This window comes from Psammomys obesus, unplaced genomic scaffold (assembly GCF_907164565.1).
Source record: "Psammomys obesus unplaced genomic scaffold, mPsaObe1.curated_primary_1811, whole genome shotgun sequence".
In the NCBI taxonomy this organism is placed as follows: domain Eukaryota; kingdom Metazoa; phylum Chordata; class Mammalia; order Rodentia; family Muridae; genus Psammomys; species Psammomys obesus.
The window spans coordinates 37,788,181-37,809,836 of NW_026585644.1; the positions used below are offsets into that span (position 1 = coordinate 37,788,181).

The window sequence follows — 21,656 nt, forward strand, 5'->3', positions numbered from 1 at the left end:
TAATCAATATATGATCTCATTTGATGTGTTCTTCTGCTTCAAGACACCTTTGTTTATTGATCCATTAAACAGTGACCTCAGAGCCAATAGCAATATAACCTATGCCTGAGTAATTTCTTCATAAGGCACATAACCTTCCTGTACCAAGGAACACTAACAACCCTTCAGTTCTGGGCTTCAGGGCTATTTCCAATCATGATATAAACCAACAAAAAAGATATAGACAGCATAGCATCAAAAGACCACAAGAAGCACCAGAGAGATGGCTCACAGTCCAGAGTCTTTAACTACTCTTGCAGAGGCCCTAGGGTCCATTCCCAGAATTCATCCATACAGAGACTCAACTGTCTGTAATTTCTACCAGTTCCAGGGGATCTGATGCCTTCTTCTGACTTCTACTAGCCTCTATGTGCTTGTGGTATGCACATACACCCAGACACATGCACACATGCATTGAGTAAACATTTGTAAAGGACCACATGAAGGACATGTCTACAACAGTAAGGGACCTGAAATTAAAAGGCAGAATCTTGCCCTAGGATGGAAATGAGCACTCAGGCAACTCAACTTTCCACCTTTGTGTTGTGGTCATGAGCCACCATGAGATTTTTGCTTACATATTTTGTTTATTTGTTTGTATTTGAGACAGAGTTTCTTTGTGTAGCCTTGGCTGTCCTGGATTCGATTTGTAGACCAGGCTGACCTTGAACTCAAAGAGATCCTCCTACCTCTGCCTCCCAAGTGCTGGGATTAAAGGCGTGTGTGCCACCATACCCAGCTGTGCAGCAATACTTGTTTCAAAATTATGAGTAAAGTTAAACAAGTAGTCAGATATAACAGTATGGAATGCACAAGTGATGTGGTAAATATTTATCAAGTTAGGGACAGAGAACACATTTTTTATAATATTTTATTGGCTTAATTTAAATTTGTAATTTTTAAATGTCTAGGCATATGAAATCAGGACTTGAACCTGATTTTTTTTAATTTTTTATTAATTACACTTTATTCATTTTGTATCCCCCCATAAGCCCCTCCCTCCTCCCCTCCCTATCCCACCCTCCCTCCCCTTTCTGCATGCATGCCACTCCCCAAGTCCACTGATAGGGGAGGTTCTCCTCTTCTTTCTGATCTTAGTCTATCAGTTCTCATCAAAAGTGGCTGCATTGTCCTCTATTGTGGCCTAGTAAGGCTGCTCCCCCCTCAGGGGGAGGTGATCAACGAGCAGGCCAATCAGAGTATGTCAGAGGCAGTCCCTCTTCATTACTATGTAACCCACTTGGACACTGAACTGCCATGGGCTACACCTGTGCAGGGGTTCCAGGTCATTTCCACGAATAGTCCTTGGTTGGAGTATGAGTCTCTGGGAAGTTCCCTGTGTTGAACCTGATTCTTATCCAGGTCCACAAACGTCAAGGGCAGAGCTATTGCCTACCCCCTCAGTTAGCCCTGGACAAAATGCTGAAACAGGACAGCTTCTATTCAATACCTTCCTTTCGCCCCTGCTGTCTCATTTATATCCCACAGCCTTCTTGTCCTTAAGAGACAACACTCACATACATATTAAATTTGCCAGCAAACTACTCCACTCAGAATGTAAACCTAACAAAGTAGAAATGACAACCTTAATGAATATTCACACAATCTCATGCCTGTATCAAAAACTACCTGCCCAGTCTTGTTCCTCCAGGGCCCTAGAATATGTTATATGAAATAAAATGATCAAATAAACTCTTTCATGACTATGGGCGACAACGTCCTGTTTACCTGTGCCAGTTTTCTACCACTTCCATGCGACACCAGTTTACTATTTTTTTTTTTCTTTTCTGGAAGAGCATTAGAAAATTACTAAGGATTTGTGACATGGAAGCAGATATTTCTGGAAGATTATTTGAGGGTTACATAGACCATTCATAATCACGTTGCCAAATTAGAATCTACTCCATGAGACATTTGTGTTTTAAATATAATTTCTTCTCCTAACTACAACAGCCAAAAATGTAATTAGGAAAAACAAGAGACAATCCCTTCTGTGTCCTGAAGAATGAACAGGCCATTAGTCAAGCAGAAGGGTAAATATCAAAGTATTCAAGCCACGGGGGTGGACATAGACCCCAGTTCTCCTGCGCCAAGTTCACTATGTTCTTCAAGAAAGCAGGATGCACAATGAGGAAACTGGGTTAAGGCTTGGGCCAGATGAGGTTTCAGGAATGAACAGGGCATGTAGACATGAGGAGCAAAACGAGTTTAGGAGCAATGAGATCCGATGACCAATAATGCCCTCCTCTCTTCCAAAGTAAAACAATAAAAATAAATCCAGGGCCTCTGGGATTAATTGTCCCTTACAACACCAAAAACAGTGGTTCACAGATTTTATTTTTAATTTCACAACTAATTTTAATTTTTTTTTTTTTAATGAGGACCCAAGAGCTACCAACTTTTACTTTGCTAGTTGGATACAAATTTAAAAAAAAAAAATGGTTTGCCATTGTAATGTCTTCATGGAATAAATGCTATTTTGACTTTTTTAAGTAGACAAAAATAAAACAGAAAATAAGGAAGAGTCTTTCCCACTCTAGAAGAACATTTGGCGGCTTGGTGTCAACAAATGGTAGCCCACAAAGACAAACATGGCTCAGAAATAGATATTTCACACCTCTGTGTTGGGGCTTGGTGGGGTGCTATGAATTCTAATGCTAATTACTGTCCTCCAAGATCTAGTTACACTCCTGAAAAGCACATTCTTATGTATACCAAGTGATGCTGTGTAACTTTGCTCCCCGATTATCCCTGATTGGCTAATAAATTTGCTGACAGCATGGGCTGGGCAGAAGAGAGGTAGGCAGTGCTTAGGTTCCCTGGCTTGGGGGTCTGGGAAAGACAATGAGACAAGAGGAGAAGGAAACAGAAGATGCAGCAAGAAGAGAAGAAGCCAGAGAGAAGGAAGTAGCCGTGGGGCAGAATGAACCATGAGGATATGGCCATGAGGACAGGGTGATGGAGCAGACCCAGCCCAGACAGGATGATTTATTGGCAAGTAACTTGGAATGTGTAACTGGGAGATAGTGAAATAGTTTAGAAGGTTGATGTCTGCTCAACTCTAGTGCTTTAAGCTTATAAAATAAATTATGGTCTCTCTGGGTCAATTATTTGGGAAGTAGCTAGGGCAGGAAAGCCTTTAGGAGTTTAATATTGATTAATATAACACCTCTGCCCCAGAACCAAGTTCAAGTACTGGGCTCAGCGCCAAGGGCCACAGCATCCCTCAGGAGCCAGAGCTGTCTTAATCTTCAGGAGCGGTCTCCATGGTTTCTTCAACGCCATTGGCGTTGATCTGAATACACAGGGCCAGAATGAGCATGCGCCTGAGGAGCAGCCCGACACAGGGAGAAAAAGATCAAGTGCTTCTCTTGAAAGCAGTTCACACTGCTCTCTTCTCCCCAGAGGTGGACCCTGGAGAGAGAAGTGCATTATAAAAACACATGCGTCTATGGGATTTTCAGTTTTTCATGATATTATAAAAACACATCAAAATTAAATAAATGGGTTACAAAGTACATGAGAACAACAAAAAAATTATCTAGAAATCATCATAGAAAATTATCATAGCCCTGGGATAGAATTTGGAACAAATGAGTAGGAAGCAAGAGGCAGAAAAAAATGGGAGCTCAGAGTGCAGGACAGTGTGTGTATGTGTGTGTGTGTGTGTGTGTGTGTGTGTGTGTGTAGCCTTGGCTGTCCTACAGTCATTTTGTAAACCAGGTTGTCCTTGAACTCACAGAGATCTGCCTGCCTCTGCCTCCCCAAGTGCTGGGATTATAGGCATGTGCCACCGTACCCATCTTGATTATGTTTTGTTGAAAAACATTTCTCAGACAAAATATTCTGATCACACTTTTTCCCAGATCCTTATCTACCCCACTCCACATCCTTTCTTTCTCAGTCTTTAAACACACACACACACACCCCAAAACACTACAAAGAAAAACTCAAAACCCATCATATACAAGCAAAACGCCAACAAGACAAAACAAAAACAAAAACAAAACACTAGTCTAATTAAGTATTAAGTATTCTGTTGCTATGAAAAGACACCATGAGCAAAGCGACTCTTACAAAAGCAAGCATTTAACTGGGTCTTGTTTACTCTTTCAGACGCTTAGACTATTATCATCACACAGGGAACATGGCAGCCTGCAAGTAGGCTGGAAAGGTAGAGAGTTCTACATCCTGATCCTCAGGCAGCACGAGACACTTGGCATGGTGTGGGCTATTGAAGCCTCAAGACCCGCTCCCAGTAATATACCTTCTCCCACAAGGACACAGCTACTCCAATGAGGCCACACCTCCTAACCCTTCCAAACAGTTCAACTGGGGACTAAGCACTCCAATATATGAGCCTGTGGGAGCTATCCCCATTCAAACCACCACAATGCCCAAACTAAGCAATAAGTGACAGAAGACTACAAAATATGACCACTGGTTTGAAAACTAAACATGGACATGCACACGGGGGCAGGGGAGTCAACAGAAGGTCCAAAGCAGCCACAAGCTCTACCTGGTAGGCCCCAGTCTTTAGCTATTATGTGTCCCAGGTACTTCCGTCCACATCTGTCTTACTTGATTAAAGTCTCCTGCTGTCTATGTCCCTGAATCTCTTGTACTTTCTCCTTTGAGAAGCTCACATCTGTTCATATTTAGTGCATAGACACTGACGACAGAAGTATCTTTGTGTGAGACAGACTCACAGGCAGGACCAGGGTCTAAGTAGCAGGAGCCAAACACATTAGGTGTTTTTGCCACACACGTTAGGTGCAAATGGACAGAGATGCATTTCAGTTTGTACTTTCTTACTGCATTTTAAACTTGTGAGGCTTAAAGCACAGTAAAATAAGGGGCGAGACGACAACAAGGTACATACAAGAAGGGGTAAAAATAATCTGGAATTCCATCATTTTAGCTTGGCCAAGAAAACAGCAAAAGTAACAATTTACAAGTCAAAAGTTGCATACCAAAATGGTTAATTTTATGTGCCAACTCGGCTGGTCCAAAGTGCCCAGATAGTTGGTCAAACATTAATCTGGATGCTTCTGTGTAGGTGTATGGATAAGCAGCTGGTGAACTTTGAATAAAGCAGATTACCCTTCCTAATGCGAGCTTCATCCAATCAGTCGAATGTTTCCACAGAACAGACTGACCTCCCCCAGGAAAAAGGAACTCTGCCAGAACGACTTTGGAATGGATTGTCAATCTTCCTTGTTTTCTAGCCTGCCAGACCAGTCTAGAGACTCTAGTGTTCACCTCTACAGTCACAAACAGCAACTTCTTAAAATATCCACTACTGTCTTCTTCTTCCCTCTCCTTCCCCTCTCCTTCTTCTCTCTCCTCTTTGGACAACCTTAATATATAGGCATAAACTCTCTAGTAACTGGTACCAAAAATATAATGAAAGAGGATATAATATTAACGAATAAGCAAGTGCATGAAGGTAAAATTTTTTTTCAATTTATTAACCCAAAATAAGGCAAAAAAAAAAAAAAAAAAAAAAGCAATAGTGAAAGATTATAAAACAGGGAAGTTTCACAGATCAACAACACGTGATAAAGCAGTAGCTATGACCGTGCATATCTCCAACTGAAGACAAAGAAGGGAAGGCAAATTGGATTTTTAAAGAATCTGTCTTCTACTTAAGTACAGGGCCACAGAAAAACAGAAGTGAACAAATGGGGAAAGACGTGCCATTTAAGCAATCCACTGCCAGTGCTGGTATGCTTTGCTAGCGTCAGACACCACACACTGAACAAGAGAAAGCACTGGTAAAATAAAAGAGAAACAGCTCGTGGTGGTAAGGATGACTTTCCAGAAATGACTCCACGCACGGGCTAATAACATAGCTGAAAATCAATGAAATTTTTAATAATTGCCAGAATTAAAAAGAAAAAGAAACATTCAAAGTTATGAAGAGAAACTTCAACATACCTATGTCCCAAATTCCCCTTACTGGGGACACAGATGGAAAAGATTGTAATGTAGTCGGTGGGTGACCTCATTATCCCCCATCATCTGCAGAAACTCTGTTTTCAAAAGGGTCACAGTAACAGAGGCTAAGGGTTAGGATCTGAACTTTGGGGCATCATAGATATTAAGAGCTATGTCTGTGCATATAAGCAATTGTCTTACCACCAGGTTCCATGCCAGCCGGACTTCAGCATCTTTTGAGGGCCAAATCCAAACCTCAATAACCAAGATCAACAAGTATAGTCCACACAGCAGTGTTGGGAAATTACACTAGAAATCAAGACCAAATTGATAACTGGAAAATTCTCCAAATACTGGAAAACTAAGCCATAATACTTCTGAATAGCTTTTGGGTGAGAACAGGAATCACAAAAGAAATGAGAAGGTATTTTGAATCCCATGGTACTGGAGCTATTTCAACAAAACTTACAAATGCAGCTAATGCTGACTTAAAGGACACGCTGCAGTGTGCAATGATTATCTTTGTTAGAAAGACTGGAAATAAATTATTAAAATTTTAGGCTCCATTGTAATAGGAACAGGGACTGTCTGACATGAACTGATTGCCCTGCTCTTTAATTACCTCCTCCTGAGGGGGAAGCAGCATTGCCAGACCACAGAAGAAGACAACGCAGCCACTCCTGATGAGACCTAATTGACTAGGATCAGAAGGAAGGAAAAGAAGACCTCCCCTATCAGTGGACTTGGGGAGGGGCATGCATGCAGAGGGTGGAGGAAGGGAGGAATTAGGACGGGAGGAGGGAGAACCACAGAGGGGATACAAAGTGAATAAAGTGTAATTAATAAAGAAAAAAAATAAAAATAAAAATAAATTTAATGAAAAAAATTTTTAGACTCAGGGGATAAGAGAATAGAGCAAATTAAATGCAAAGCAATAAGAATTTTTTGAAGATAAGAAAATATTAATAAAAGGGAATATAATCCCACAAAGAAAAACAACAAAACTAAGAATTGTGAGGTTTTTTTTTTTTTTTAATTTGGTAATTAAGTTAAAGTGGTTGGACAGATGGCCCAGTGGGTAAAAGTGCTGGCTGTGCACGCAGAAGGACCTTAGCTAGATCCCAAAGGCCCACATTAAAAGCCTTGAATGATAGCACACACCTGTCATCCCCGTGCTGGGGAGGGGGAGAGAGGAGCAATCTAGGACTGGCTAGCCAGACACACTGGCTGAATCAGTGAGTTTTGTGGTCAGTGAGAGACTGTCTTAAACAGTAAGTTAGGGAAGAACTGAAGAAAATACCCAAGCATTGTCCTCTGGCTTTCACACCCACACCAACATAAGAGCACACACACCTGCACATGCATGTTCACACACAAACGAACATTCTATCTTTATTCATCTATCTATCTATCTATCTCTAGTTAAATGGGTAGAACTCTAACAAAATTCATGAAAAAATACTAAATATATATACTGCAAATCACCCAAATAACACATCCCTGTAGTTCCTCTGGATAATAATAATAAAGGGAGATTTTTTTTTCAGTGAAGTTACATCAACACATCCACATCTTTAACTGAATTTATAGAAAGCAGAACTTACTGAAATTGAAACAAATTATCTATTGAAGAAATTGAACTTTGAACTTAAAACCGTCCCATGATGAAACTTCTGGACGAAGATGGCATCATGGGTTAATCCTTACACTGAAAAATATGTAACGCCAACCTCATAAGTGCATTCAGAAAATAGAAGAGAGACAAATGCCCTGAACTTGTGAGTCCAAAATAATATTAGTTGCAAGATCTAATAAGATCTACCAAGAGGGAAAAATCTGTGTGCCAATCTCTCAAAAATATAGGTGCAAAAACATCCCAGATGTGATAACAGTAGATCAAATCCAGTGCTGTGGGAAGTGAGCGGGCGTGGGGGGTGGGGAAGGAGATGGTAGCATGCATAGCAGTTGCTCTGCACAGTAATTTGGGACTTAAAAAAAAAAAATAACTGTTTGGAAATCGAAGTAAGGCGGACACTTCCACTCAAACCTAGAAACCCACCTCTTATCCCCGGTGTGTTCTTCAGTTCCTTCTGTTTCCCAGAGATGAGAGAATGAATTCAAGACATGGGAAGGGCCCTAGAAGGTTGTTTCTCAACCTTCCTAGTGCTGTGACCTTTTAATACAGCTCATCATGTTGTGGTGACCCCCAACCACAAAATTATTTTTGCCACATCATAACTGTACCTTTGCTATTGAGAATCTTAATATAAATATCTGATAGGCAGGATATCTGATATGAGACCCCCTAGGTGTGGGGCATTCAACCCCCATGTTGATAACCACTGCCCTAGAGAGCAAAAACAAGCTCACCCAGGTCCTTTTCTTTCGTTCATCACAGCTCGTGTAGTGTAAAAGGTTGTGTGAGTATCGAGCTTCCAAACTCAGATCTTCTCAAGCCAGGCCTGTTTACTTAAGCATTCCGGCAGGCAGATCATTTGAGCTTTGCTGTTTTCCTCTCTCCCAGTTGCTGTCACTGCCACTTGTGGGGATGGTCTCTCTCACAGCCCTGGTCTAGATTATTTCAGCTGGGATGAGATACAAGCATGTCATTAATCTGTCAATCGGCAGTTGCAATGAAATTCACTCCACAGTCTCCCTTGATAGCTATCTTTTCTCTAGCCATTCATTAAATAAACATTTGTATCAACCTAAAAATAAAATATTAGATATTTTAAGTATAATTGCCCAGGGGTGGTGGTGGTAATGCACATTTGTAATCCCAGCACTTGAGAGGTAGGGGCAGGTAGATCTCTGTGAGTTCGAGACCAGCTAGCTTGGTCTAAAAAGGGTGTTCCAAGACAGCCAGGGCTACACAGAGAGACTCTGTCTTGAAAAACAAAACAAAAGAGTAAGTGTCCCCCCCGAAAGGACTTTAGCATCCATTCTGGGGAAAGGTTTTTGTTTTTTGTTTTTGTTTTTTTAGATGTGGGATAGTTATATCATGTGAGGTGGAATTACAAGTTTGTTGTTGTCTCCACTTGGAAGTTAAGCATGACATAAGACGATATGGCCGGAGGCTAAGGTAACAAGGGGTGGACTTAAGGTTAGTCTTTGTTATCAACAAGATTTTTAAGAGCGTCTGGAAGAGGTGTGATTTCTGTGTCCCTGGGATGTACTTTAAAGGAAGCTCACAACAGCCTATAACTCCAGGTTCATGTCCTCTTCCGGTACTTGCACACATGTGACAGACAGAGAGAGAGAGAGAGAGAGAGAGAGAGAGAGAGATGCAAACAAATAAAATAAAAATAAATAACTTGAATTTTTTCCAGTTCCAAGAGTTTGCTTTTCCACTCCAGCAAGTGAATAAGACCTACCACTCTCCCCACTATCTGTTTCTACACTCTGTTTACATGGACAGCTATGGCCCCTCTTCTCCCAGAGCCCCAGATTAATGTGACTGTAATTTGATTCTTTTCAGAGCACCTCAGGTTCTGAAGCAAGTGCTAGGCTGTGGTGATTTGAATGAGAATAACCCAAAAGTTTCATATATTTGAATAATTAGTCCCAGGTTGGTGGAACCGTTTGGAAAGGACTAAGAAATGTGTAAAGGAATTTTAATTCAAAACATGGCTGTTCTGGCAAGAGATCACATCCAAAGACCTTCTAGTCTGTGTGATCTGGTTGGATAGGCACTCATTTAATCCCAGGAGACAAAGACAAGCAGATTTCTGAGTTCAAGGCCATCCTAGTATAGAGCAAGTTTCAAGTAAATAAAAGCTTAAATCAAGGCATGGTGATGATACACACCTTTAATGCCAGCACTCAGGAGACAGAGGCATGCAGATCTCTTCAGTTCAGTTAAGTCATTGAGTTGAGAGGCAATCCAATGAAGCTGAGTTCATGGCAGTTCAGTTTGTGGAATTCAGAGGCAATTTTTTTTCCAGGAGAGATTTAGAGATAAAGGTTGAAGAGAGAACAAGCTAGACAGAATGAGCCAGAGAATGAGGATCCAGAAGATTAGAACAGATTGCCTAGAGTTAGTTTGAGGCCAAGCAGAGCTATTTAATAAGAAACTGAGAGAAACCAGATTGAATCAGTAGCTTGGAGCCAGAACATCTGAATTGAATCAGGCAGCCAGAGTTCGAAAAGACCTAGAAAGGGTAAGCTTTTTCAGCAGTAATTCCCAGAGGCTGAAAACATTCGAGGCCTAGATTAGATTGTACAAAGGCTAGAAGCTTCTAGGACTAGGCCTAGGTTTGCCGACAGAGGCAGTAAACCGCCAAGATGACAATTACATCAGGCAAATAAAAGTCACATTGACAGAGAAGTATCTTTGTTGATAAGGTATGTCACTGGGGACGAGATTTGAGCTTTCAAAAAGTAATTACCAATTAGCTCTCCCTGCCTCATGCTTGTAGATCAAGATGCAAGCTCTTAGCTAATGCCACACATGCCTGCTGCCTTGCTCCCCATCATGATTAGCATGGACTCTAACCCTTTGAAACTGTAAGCTCTGAATAAACTCATGGTGTGTCATCTCAGCAAAAGAGAAGTAACTAAATAGGCTCTCTTGGTTATTTTGCTCTAAACAGAAGGGAAAAAAATGAATCCAATCATTTTTAAAGTATTCTTTCTATCTAGCCATGGAAAGACCTCTGACAAAGAGCTAGATCCTGATTCTCAAACATAGTTCAATAATTTCATACAACACCAAATTAGGTGAGACATGGGAAGTAGTCATACCACCACTGAATGGTCTCACCTTAGATCCTCCAGGACTGGGCAGTCCTAGGAGCACATGTAAAGATGCCTGAAATAGAGCTCATCCCTTCCCAGCACATACACATACTTGACCTGGATCCTTGGACCCTCAGGGAGTCCTGAGGGTCCCTCTTCCTTTCTCTCCCTCTTCATTATTATATCCTTTTCTCAGTCAACTATCTACACTTTGTACCCTGATTATGAAGTCACTGAGTATAATTTTTTTTTTAAATTAGGCAAGTCTACAGTACCAGCACTTGGTATATAATCATATAATATGCAATTTTATACTTAACTGGTATTCCCTTTTCTGAGACCTGTAATGAAAGTTTTGGTTTCTTTAAAAACTCAGTTATGTTATGTAAACCTGTTTTTGTTTTAGTCTCAAGTGTGAGATTTTAATTTGGGCTTTAGTTAGTCTGCAGCTGATAATTGCCTCCTGAGAGGTATGGTCTTTTGCCTGCCTCGTGCAGCACAAGAGAGAAGCATGGTCTAGGACTCTGAGGGATATGAGGGTCCAGAAAGAAAGTGTGGCAGTTTGGAGAGACCAGCGATGGACAGTGTGGTGGTTTGGAGAGACATAGCAGAGATGCTTTGAAGTACAGCAGTTTGGGGGAGATAGACAGGAGAGACTGCTTGCTGTGTTTGCTGTTGATGGAGATTGGTACAGAGCCCCAAAAGAACCCATTGACCCTAGACAGACAGGAGAAGTAAAGGTGGCTACGCCCCTCTTCCCACTAACTTTCTCTCTCTTCCATAGGGTTAGAGCATTGGTGGAAGGGAGGTAGAGGCATACATACTCCAAATAAAATTGAGTTTAAAAACGAGAGCAACAAAGGCCATGCTCTAGTTCAGAGCAAAAAGAGTTTCTCGTTTGTCTTCTAAGGCACCTGGACAGTCAGACCCACCTTTTCTGCTTGGATGCTTTTGAGTTCCCCCGAAGCCACACTAGTCCAGGTTGAGTTTGCACAGCCCTGGACTCTGACTAGCACTGCTCTGCCTGTTTAGTCTCTGACATTGGTGGCCCCAATGTGCAACTTCTCAGAAGACCACTTCTAGTGTCAGAACTCTTTTCTCCTAGCCTGCCACTAAATTTCCTTTAAAATGGCTTTTTTGATGTTTCCATGGTCCTGTGAACCATCTCTCAAGGACTCCTCTCAGGGTTGGTTAGTCCTCAGAAGACACCAAGCAGTCTTCCATGCCCTTTCACTGGTACTCATTCTCTCGTCTCCAATGCCACCATAACCTGGCCAGTGCCACAACCAGAGCGGGTCCTTGCAAGATGCTTTGGACACAGGAATGCCCAGATATCCTTCTTCAACCCCAGGGAAAAGGAGGTCCCAGCCTCTCATGTCAGCAGAGGTCAGGAGTTACTCTTCCAGACTTCCAGGTGAGTCGTATCCAAGAAAGGAATTGAACCTCATTATGTGCCACCATTCACCCATGAGCTCTAAAAGGTGAGAGACCTCCCCAAAGCAGAGCCTTAAAGATGAGAGAGGGTGAAAGACCTCTCCAAAGCAGAGTCTCAGAAATGAGAGAGGAAGCAGAGATCTGGGAAAAGGCTGACCTATTTGAAGAAGATTCTTCAAATAGAAAAGACACAAGGCAGATGCCATCAATGTGTTTTTCATTCTGGGCCACGTGTTTAGAGATCCTCTGTAAGTACTCTAAAGGTCAATGTTGAGTCCAGAGGACCTGTAAATATGAGGGATAAATGAGGTGACAAAAACAAAGTCCCTGTCCTTAAGGAACTTCCAGTCCTGCAGCTGAGACAGAAATGAAGGTGAATGTCAAGCAAGCTAAGATTGAACAGGCATTGTGATGGACAACAGCACGGGAACCTCTGTGCGGAAGGGCAGCCTTCTCCACATGGAGGAGCAAAGGAGGTGGACTTTGAATCTGGCTTAGAGAAGGAATAGAAAGTTATTAATTCAGAAATGATAGAATTGGAGAGCACCACCACCCCCCAGCAAAAGAGAAGGTGGAAAGAGGAAACGTTCCCAGAACACTGAGGACAGACGATCAAGTTCACATTCCCTCTGGTGTCTTGGGGCCACTGGGCACTAACCACGACCAGAAGATGGCCGTCTTTGTTGACTAGGTTGGAGGTTACAGCTTGCTCTACAGTGAGTCCCCACCATCTGGTGAGTCATTTGTCATATGTTTCACCTGGCCACATTCCTATTGTGTTCACCTACTGTATTAATGAGTACAAGGTAAGTTCTCACAGACAGCTATGAAAACGATTTAAAGGGAAACTGGAAAAAGAAAAAATGTGAAACAAAACAAAAAACAACTTTTTTACAAGATCTGACTCATGAACATTTGCTTTGATGACATTGTCTTAGTCATTCTTGTATGCAAGAAAAGCTAGACAAGAGACAGGAGGTGACTGGGAAAGTCTGAGAACTTGGCGGGCGACCTAGGCTCTAGTTGTGCAAGTAATCAAGGAGCACCTTACTCTTTCAGCCTATAGCCTGTCACCCAGCATAAGGAGCTCTGTGGTCCTGTACGGAGATTGCTGAGCTGTGGTTTCCAACCCCAGCCAGGTGACTGCAGGCATAACTTGAAAAAAAAAAAAAAAAAAAAAAAAGCACCAGGAAATGGCATGGGTCCTCATCCTGGGCTCCCATCTTCGATCAAACTCAATGGAGAGAAACTTAAATCAATCCCACTGAAATCAGGGACAGGGCAAGGCTGCCCACTCTCTCATATCTCTTCAACATAGTACTGGAAGTCCTAGCTAAAGCAATAAGACAACTAAAGGAGATCAAGGGGATACAAATCAGAAAGGAAGAAGTCAAAGTTTCACTATTTGCAGATGATATGATAGTACACATGAGCGACCTCAAAAATTCAACCAGAGAACTCCTTCAGCTGATAAACACCTTCAGCAAAGTGGCTGGATACAAAATCAACTCAAAAAAATCAGAAGCCCTCCTGTATACCAAAGACAAAAGGGCCGAGAAAGAAATCAGGGAAACAACACCCTTCACAATAGCCACTAATAACATAAAATACCTTGGGGTGACACTAACCAAGCAAGTGAAAAACCTGTTTGAAAAAAAACTTTAAGTCTCTGAAGAAAGAAATTGAAGAAGATAATCAGAAGATGGAAAATCTCCCGTGCTCATGGATTAACATTGTGGGGGTGAGTAAGGGCTATTTAAGCCTAGGAGTTCTGGGGTGAGTGTACAGCATTGGCTGGGGGTGAGGTTTTGGGAATGCTTTATTGGTATGAAGAGGAATTCCAGGTGCTAGCTGGACATGTTCCTTATAAGGAAATAGGAAGTTTTAACCTGAAACCTGGCTACCAGGCTGTGAGTACCTGGTAGCAGAGGCAGGGGTCACAAGGCTACCTTCACCAGGGCAAGCAGGCCCCGAACAGGAAGGGAGTAGTTCTCACTCCTGCAGGCCTCAAGATGAGATTTTCGGATTTAGACTCATCTCGACCTCACCCTTGCTCCAGGCTGCGCACCTCCCCAGCCCCATGTGCTCCACTCCCCTGGTCCACAGTGCTGCTGGAGGCTGCTGAGCCAATCACTGCTCTGGAAAATGTCTACATGGCCGCCATGCCCTACCGAAATACAGACGTCAGGCTGTATTATTGTGAAGTACACACATCCCCGGTGGAGCCTGCCCAGGGTTTCTCCCACGTGGCCTCCTTGAAGATCACACTTGTTCCGACTGGAGCTTCTTGTGCAATTCAAAGCAACCCAGTCAGGTGACTACAGAACCTTCCCCAACTTCTCGAGCAACCCCCCACTGCTCCCAGCCTCATGCCCTCCCTATCTGAGCACTGTTCCTTTCACTCAGTTCTGATTCTAACCCCTCCCTCATCAGGAGAGCCGAAAGGAGCCCGCTTTCAGGCAACAGGACTGTATTGATGCAGTATTGAGTCAGCTACTAGCATCTTCTCCAGTCTCTGTCCTGTTTTCCCAAGCGAGGTCCAGTTCCTTAGGAACCAAGAATTGACACTTTTTCTAGAAGTCTCTTGGGATTAAAGTATTGGGTCTTAGCTCCTCCCTGAGACTTACACACACACACACACACACACACACACACACATACACACACACACGTACCTTGGGTTTTGATAATATAGCTGTTTTTCCAACATCAATCCTGACAATCCATGTGTTTGTCCGTAAGAAACAGGAGGCCACAAGGACCAGCTTATGTTTAGACAACAAGGTACTGATATGAATAGCTGGCATGGGCCAAGATGGCTAACACCAGAGGGCCATGAGTCAGTACAAAATGGCTGACACCAAATGTCCAAGGTACGCAGAAAAGTAAACAGTGTTGTAATCTGTTATTTAACTATTTCTGGCAGAACATAACTTTACTTGACTCTATAAATAACAGCCTTGGGGTCAGAAGCATTTGCCTCTCCTTTCTCAGCCTCCTGTGTGCCCCATACTGCTATGAAGCCTGTGTGCCTGTCTGCATGTGTGTCTATGCCTGCCTGTATGCAGCTCATGTGTGCCAGTGTGTGCAAGTTGTGCAAAAAATAGCAGGATGTAGTTATTTTGAGTGGTCAGCCATGCTAGAGCGGGCTTTTTGGTGATCCATGTTCCTATACCCATAGTCCTGTAAGGAATCCCAATAAACTCAGTTTTTCACTGAGCCAGCTGGGCTGAATTTTATAACTTTATAATTTTATAATTGCTGTATATGGGATGAATAGACATTTGTTGATGGCTCTCCAGGAAATATCACACACCTATTTAGTTAATGTATTATAATAACTGAATTGCATGTGTAACCATCTGTGCATTCCTTGAAGCAAAACCAACACATTTGTGATGCATGCCCTTCTTAAGATATTCTCGAACTAGATTTGCAAGAATTTCATTAAGATTTTGTATCTCTGTTCATCAGGGAAGTTGGTTGGTTTTTTTAATGTATTAATCAGTTTTGGTAATTGTGGCTTCATAGAATGGGTTTGGTGACTTCCCTTTCTATTTTATGGAACAGTTTGAGGAGCATTGATGTTGGGTCTTTTTTGTTTCTTTGGGCAGATGGCTTTTGTTGTTGTTTTTCTGATATATTTATGTATGTGTGGTGCACAAGTGTGTTCAAATGTGAACGGGTGCACCTCTGGGGGGGTACTTATGCACATCGTGTTCGTGTGTCTGTGTGTTCATGCATGGTGCGTGTGTGTGTGTGTGTGTGTGTGTGTGTGTGTGTGTGTGTGTGTGTAGAGTCCAAAAGCTGACATCAGTTATCTTCTTCCATTACTTCACTTTATTTATCTGGGCAAGATCTCTTTCTGAACACAGTGATTGCCAATTCCAGCTAGCTATCCAGCTTGTCTTGGATATTCTCTGTCTCTGCCTTGCAGGCAGTGCCTTGTCTGCTGCCTGCTTTTATGGGTTTGGGGATCTGAACTCTAGTCTTCAAATGTGCACAGCAAGCACTTTATTCATGGAGCCATCCCCCAATGTCAGCTCTTCTTCAAAAGTTTTGTAGAATTCACCATGAAACCTAAACACTCTGGGCTTTTCTCTAGAGGAAGACTTCTCACTGTGGCTTCAATCCTATTGCTATGGATCTGTTTGCTTTGTTTATGTCCTCATTTTAATCATGGTAGATCATATATGCCTAGGAATTAATTTGTTTCTTCCAGATCATATTACAAGTTTTTAAAGTATTTCCTAATGATCGTCATTAGAGTCTGTTATAATTTCCCCTTTAATATTTATTTTATTAATTTGGATCTGCTCTTTTTTTTTTTTTTAGTAGGTCAGATAGAAGTTTGTCAGCCTCATTGATACTTTTAAGGAATCAATTCTTTGTTTGATTGGTTGTGCATTCCGCTTTAATTTCTATTTAATTTATTTCTGCCCCGATCTTTACTTTTTCTTGCTGCATGCTGCTTCAGGATGTCCCTTTTTCTTGTTTTTCTAAGACTTTAAAATGTGTCCCTAGGTGATTTGCACTCTCTCTGTTTTTTTTTGTTGTTGTTGTTTTTTGTTTTTTGTTTTTTTTTTTTAATGTAAGTATTCCGTGGTGGTTTAAATGAGAACGGTCCATTGGCTCACATGTTTGAATACTTGGTCCCCAGTTAGTTGAACTGTTTAGGAAGCATTAGGAGGCATGGCCTTGGAGGAGATGTGTCACTGGGGGCAATCTTGACCTATGCTATTACCAGTGTGATTCTCTGCCTCCTGCTTGCAAATCAAATTGTTTCTTCGGTCATTCCTTCACTCCACCATCATAGGCTCTAATCCTCCGGAACCATACGCCCAATTAAACACTTTCTTCTACAGGTTGCTTTGATCATGGTGTTTTTTCACAGCAATAAAAAAATAATTAATATGCACTCATTATTATAAAGTTTCTTCTTAGAACTGCCTTAGCTATATTCTAAAGTTTCTGGTTAGTTTTATTTCTTTTTCATTTGATTCTAAGAATTTTAGATAAAATAAAATTTAGAGACTGGAGAAATGACTCAGCAGTTAAGAGCACTGGTTGCTCTTCCAGAGGTCCTGAGTTCAATTCCCAGAAACTGCATGGTGGCTCATAACCATCTACACTGGGAGCTGATGCCCTCTTCTGGCATGCAGGTGTATGTGCAGATAGAGCACTCATACAGAAAATAAATAAATAAATAAATAAATCTACCTTTTTAAATATATGAAAAGATTTAAATAAAAGTGCATATTAAAAACAACTTAATGATCAATCTAAAGATGGAATTTGAATATTTAAACACACACACAGTATTATTTTACCCAGGCCTCTGACATTTTGTGCTGGTTAGTTATTTTGCCAACTTGACACAAGCCAGGGTTATCTGGGAAGAGAGAACTTTAGATGGGAAAAATGTCTCCATTAGATTAGTCCCCAGGCAAGTCTGTGACACATTTTCTTGAGCAGGGATTGGTGTAGAGTGGCCTAGGTCCATATGCCTGCACAGAGAGCACTTTATTCACTGAACCATCCCCCTACCCTGAAATTCTTAAACTAGTGCAATATACATAGATTTAAGTGTGGGGATGAAAAACAGACAAAAATGACAGATTCAAAAGTTAAGAGTGATTCTATATGATCACTTCACCCCATTTTTCTTCTTTTTTATTTTTTACTTATATTTTTAAGCAATCATCACTAAATGAAAAACACTTTTATTAAAACTAAGTGTCTACTTGCTCAACTATGTTCATAGAAGCTTTATTTGTAATAGCCAGAAACTGGAAACCATCTAGATGTCCCTCTAACCAAATAATGGATAAAGAAAATGTGCTACCTCCCCCTAAGGGGGAAGCAGCCTTGCCAGGCCGCAGAGGAAGACAATGCAGCCAGTCTGGATGAGACCTGATAAGCTAGAGTCAGATGGAAGGGAAAGAGGACCTCCCCTATCAGTTGACTTGGAGAGGGGCATAGGAGGAGATAAGGGAGGGTGGGTACAATTGGGAGGGAATGAAGGAGGGGGCTATGGGTGGGATACAAAGTGAATAAACTGTAATTAATATAAAAAATAAAATTTAATCAAATAAAAAAGAAAATGTGGTACGTCTATACAATAAAATACTACTGAGCATTAAAAACAAAGACATCATGCAATTTTCAGGCAAATGGATGGAACTAGAAAAGATCATAATGAGTGAGGTAACCCAGACCCGAAAGACATGCATAGTAGGTACTGACCTATAGGTGGACATTAGCCATAAAGTTCAGGATAACCATGCTATAATCAATAGACCCAAAGAAGCCAAGGACGGCTCAAGGAGGATGCTTGAATCTCACTCAGAAGAGAAAATAATATAGTCATCTGAAGTAGATAGAGGGAGGGAACTGGGTGGGAGAGGAAGTTGAGAGGGTACAGGGGTGGGGATCAGGTGTGAGGGTGGGGTAGGAAGAGGACTGGGAGAGAGAACAGAAATCAGTAGGAGGGGCATCTCTGGGACAGGGGAGGCGCCCAGGAGTCTATGGGGTAACCCTAGCTGAGACCCCTAGCAGGCTCCTAGAGGTTAAGGAACCTGAAGTTGTTACCTCCTGTCACCAGGTGGGACTTCCAGTGGAGGGAGGGGAACACCAATCCACCCATAAAACCTCTGGCCCAAAATTTGTCTTGCCTACAAGAAGAATAGGAATAAAGATGGAGCAGAGATTGAGAGAATGGCAAGCCAATGACTAGCCCAACTTGGGACCTATCCCATGGAAGAGAGCCAACCCCTGTCACTATTAATGCTATCCTGCTATGCTTGTAGACAGGACCCTAGCGTAACTGTCTTCTGAGAAGCTTCACCCAGCAGCTGATAGAAACAGATGCAGAGATCCACAGCTAGACAATAAGCAGAGCTCAGGGAGTCATCTGGAAGACTAGGCTTCCTGTCAGACCTCAGAGGGAGAGGATACATAAGTTCTGCTTCAACTTGAGGTGACAGGGTGGGTTGGTACCCTTGCAGGCCTCCCCTTCTCCGAGACGAAGAAGAGGGTAATGGAGGTAGGGAGCATGAAAGTGGGACTAGGAGTGGGGGAGGGGCTATGATCAGGCTGTGAAGTGATTAAATAAATAAAGAAGTAAAAAAAGAAAAAATATATCAAGAACTAAAGATCAAACTCATGATCATGGTATACATGCATGCAAGTAGACAATGAAGTTATTGTTTTGTACAATGAACATATGCTGGTAGAAAAGGGAAAGCCTAAAAATAGAAGAACTAAAAGGAAGATCTAAAAATATCAGACTGGGCACAAACTTGGAATATGGCAAGAAGAGGAAGTGGGGAGGAAGCAGAAGAGGAAGAGATTTTTTTTTTAATTAATAATAAACTTGCCGGAGTATTCTCTTCATAATCACTTTAGCTGAGACCAGGCTGCACTGTCTAGTCCTTAGGGATAGTAAGGGACCTTAAATATATCCCAAAACTCTAAGGAAGTAACTAAGGAGCACTTCTTCATCTTAAAGTTATAGAAATCTGGCTCATGCCTGACTTGGCTGGCACAAAGTCTTGGGAGTTAAAGGAGCTGTCATTAATACATCCGTGGAACCCTTCCACAGTGTTCAGGATTCAGCCAAAAGGGTCCCTGATAATCATCACTGCAAGATATGCTAAGAGTCACAGCACCATCTTTCTCCTCCCTTCTGTGGGATTCCTGACAGGCCCCCAGAGCAAAGAGGTGCCCCACCTAGCTCCCTTGTCCATTCATTCTTTTTACAAGAGCTCCTGGGCCCTGCTTCAGCAACATGGACATTTCCCTCCCTGATCCAAGCACCCTTTCCAGATTTTTGTGCCATGTGCTGAGTTAATGCTTCCTTTCGGCTTCCAGAAAGTTTCTTCCTTTGAAGTCATCTTCTTTCCTCAGATGCTTCTCCCCTCCCTTTGCCCAAACACGTGACATAGGAACAGCATTCACTGGTGTGACCTCATTAAAGCTCCACAGCTGGTGAGCAGGACAGCGGAGGCAAGCCCTGACTGTCCTGTCAGTCCACCCCCCAGGACCTACACCAAGCCTGCTTAAGCTTTCTCCATACAGGGTAGTATGGAGAAAGTTCCCTCATTTCCTGCCCTCAGAAACGGATTGTGAGCCTTAACACAGCCTTCCCTTTCTCCCTCTCCATCTCCTGTTTCCACTCCTTCCTCACCCCCCCTGTCTATCACACTTTCACTGCTCTCAGCTTCCTTTTAAGTGGAATAGTCCTATCAAAGTATAATGATGATGGCAGCACCAAATTAAAGCCCTGAACTTAGCATAACAGCAATTGTAAAGTGACATGGACTGTTCTCTCAAATAGGATCGAAGAATTGAGGAGCTCACCTCAGGAAGGAAAGGGTGGGACGGATTTGAGAGAAGCTGTCTCTGAAGCAGCTCTTTCTGGCAGAACACGGATATGATGAAATGGGTTGAAGAACTGGGAATGCAAATTACCCCATTTGGGACACAGAGTTCGGCACTGGCAGAGACTTGTATTCACAGAAGGAAGAGGCTTGATGAAGCTTCATCCTCAGGGGAAAGATGAAGAGCAGGTCAACACCAGGAACCATTACAGGAAGAAAATTGAAGATTGTCTACCAATGGTGACTCCAAAAGCTGCCCAGCCACCATGCTCAGAGAGTGAGTGCCTTCACGACAATGAGAAACGAGGCCCAGCCTTCACTAATGATTAGAACACAGTGTTTCAGCTCAGGGATGCCCTAAGAGGCCAGGTGACTGGGTATTGCCACCACACAGTAGAAAACAGAGAACGCAGAGAGCTAGTTAGGGTTCCTCAGCCAGGGGCTGCATGAACAAGATGCCTTTCACATTTTCTCTGGGAAAGGAGGATTTGAGCTGCTTTCTCTTCAAGGTTGTCAAAGAATGTACCCATCCTTTGCCAGGCTGGGGACTCTAAAACAACCATGTAAAGCCCAAGGAAGATCTATGAGGAAATGCCTGAAGCCAGTGATCCTGCTGGACGGCAGCAGGCAGGGTTGGAAGGCAGGCTGGAACAGAGGAGGACACAGCATCTCCTCCCAAGCTAAGGACAGTAAGTCACTGGGGATTTTATTGCCAGAGAAGTCATATCATCCAAAGCAGCCACACGCTGGCAGGACATCCTTGCCTTAAAAGGATAAAGAAATCTTCCTCTAAAAACATAGTCCTGTCTTCTCAGAGGAAAATATTATCTGTAAGAAGTTGGGCTTTCTTCCCCAGGGAAGAGCACCCCAATTTGTTGTTCAGTACCAAGTGGCCAACTCTAAAATTATACACATATAGGTAACATTACACAGAATGAGTAGATTATGTTTATGTATTGAGGACACACACAGAGACATATAAACACACAATTAAAGGAAAAGAGTCCATGGTATTGAGAGAGAACACGGAGGGGTACATGCAAATAGCTAAGCAGTGGCTCTCAACCTTCCTAATGCTGCAAACCTTTAATACAGTTCCTCATGTTGCAGTGACCCCCCAACCAT

The 21,656-nt window shown here is 42.3% G+C and overlaps 1 long non-coding RNA gene across 2 annotated transcripts; it reads right to left on the reverse strand.

The window, feature by feature from the left end:
* Window positions 1-1,087: 1,087 nt before the first annotated feature.
* LOC129691406 (uncharacterized) lies at window positions 1,088-6,704 on the reverse strand. 2 transcript variants are annotated; one of them, XR_008722459.1, is made up of 4 exons: window positions 6,602-6,704; window positions 6,181-6,288; window positions 5,980-6,074; window positions 1,088-3,453 (listed from the first exon to the last, which is right to left on the reverse strand). It is a non-coding gene; the product is annotated as an uncharacterized LOC129691406 (long non-coding RNA). The 2 variants fall into 2 exon arrangements; XR_008722456.1 differs by lacking the exon at window positions 1,088-3,453 and having other exon boundaries at window positions 5,579-6,074.
* Window positions 6,705-21,656: the final 14,952 nt, after the last annotated feature.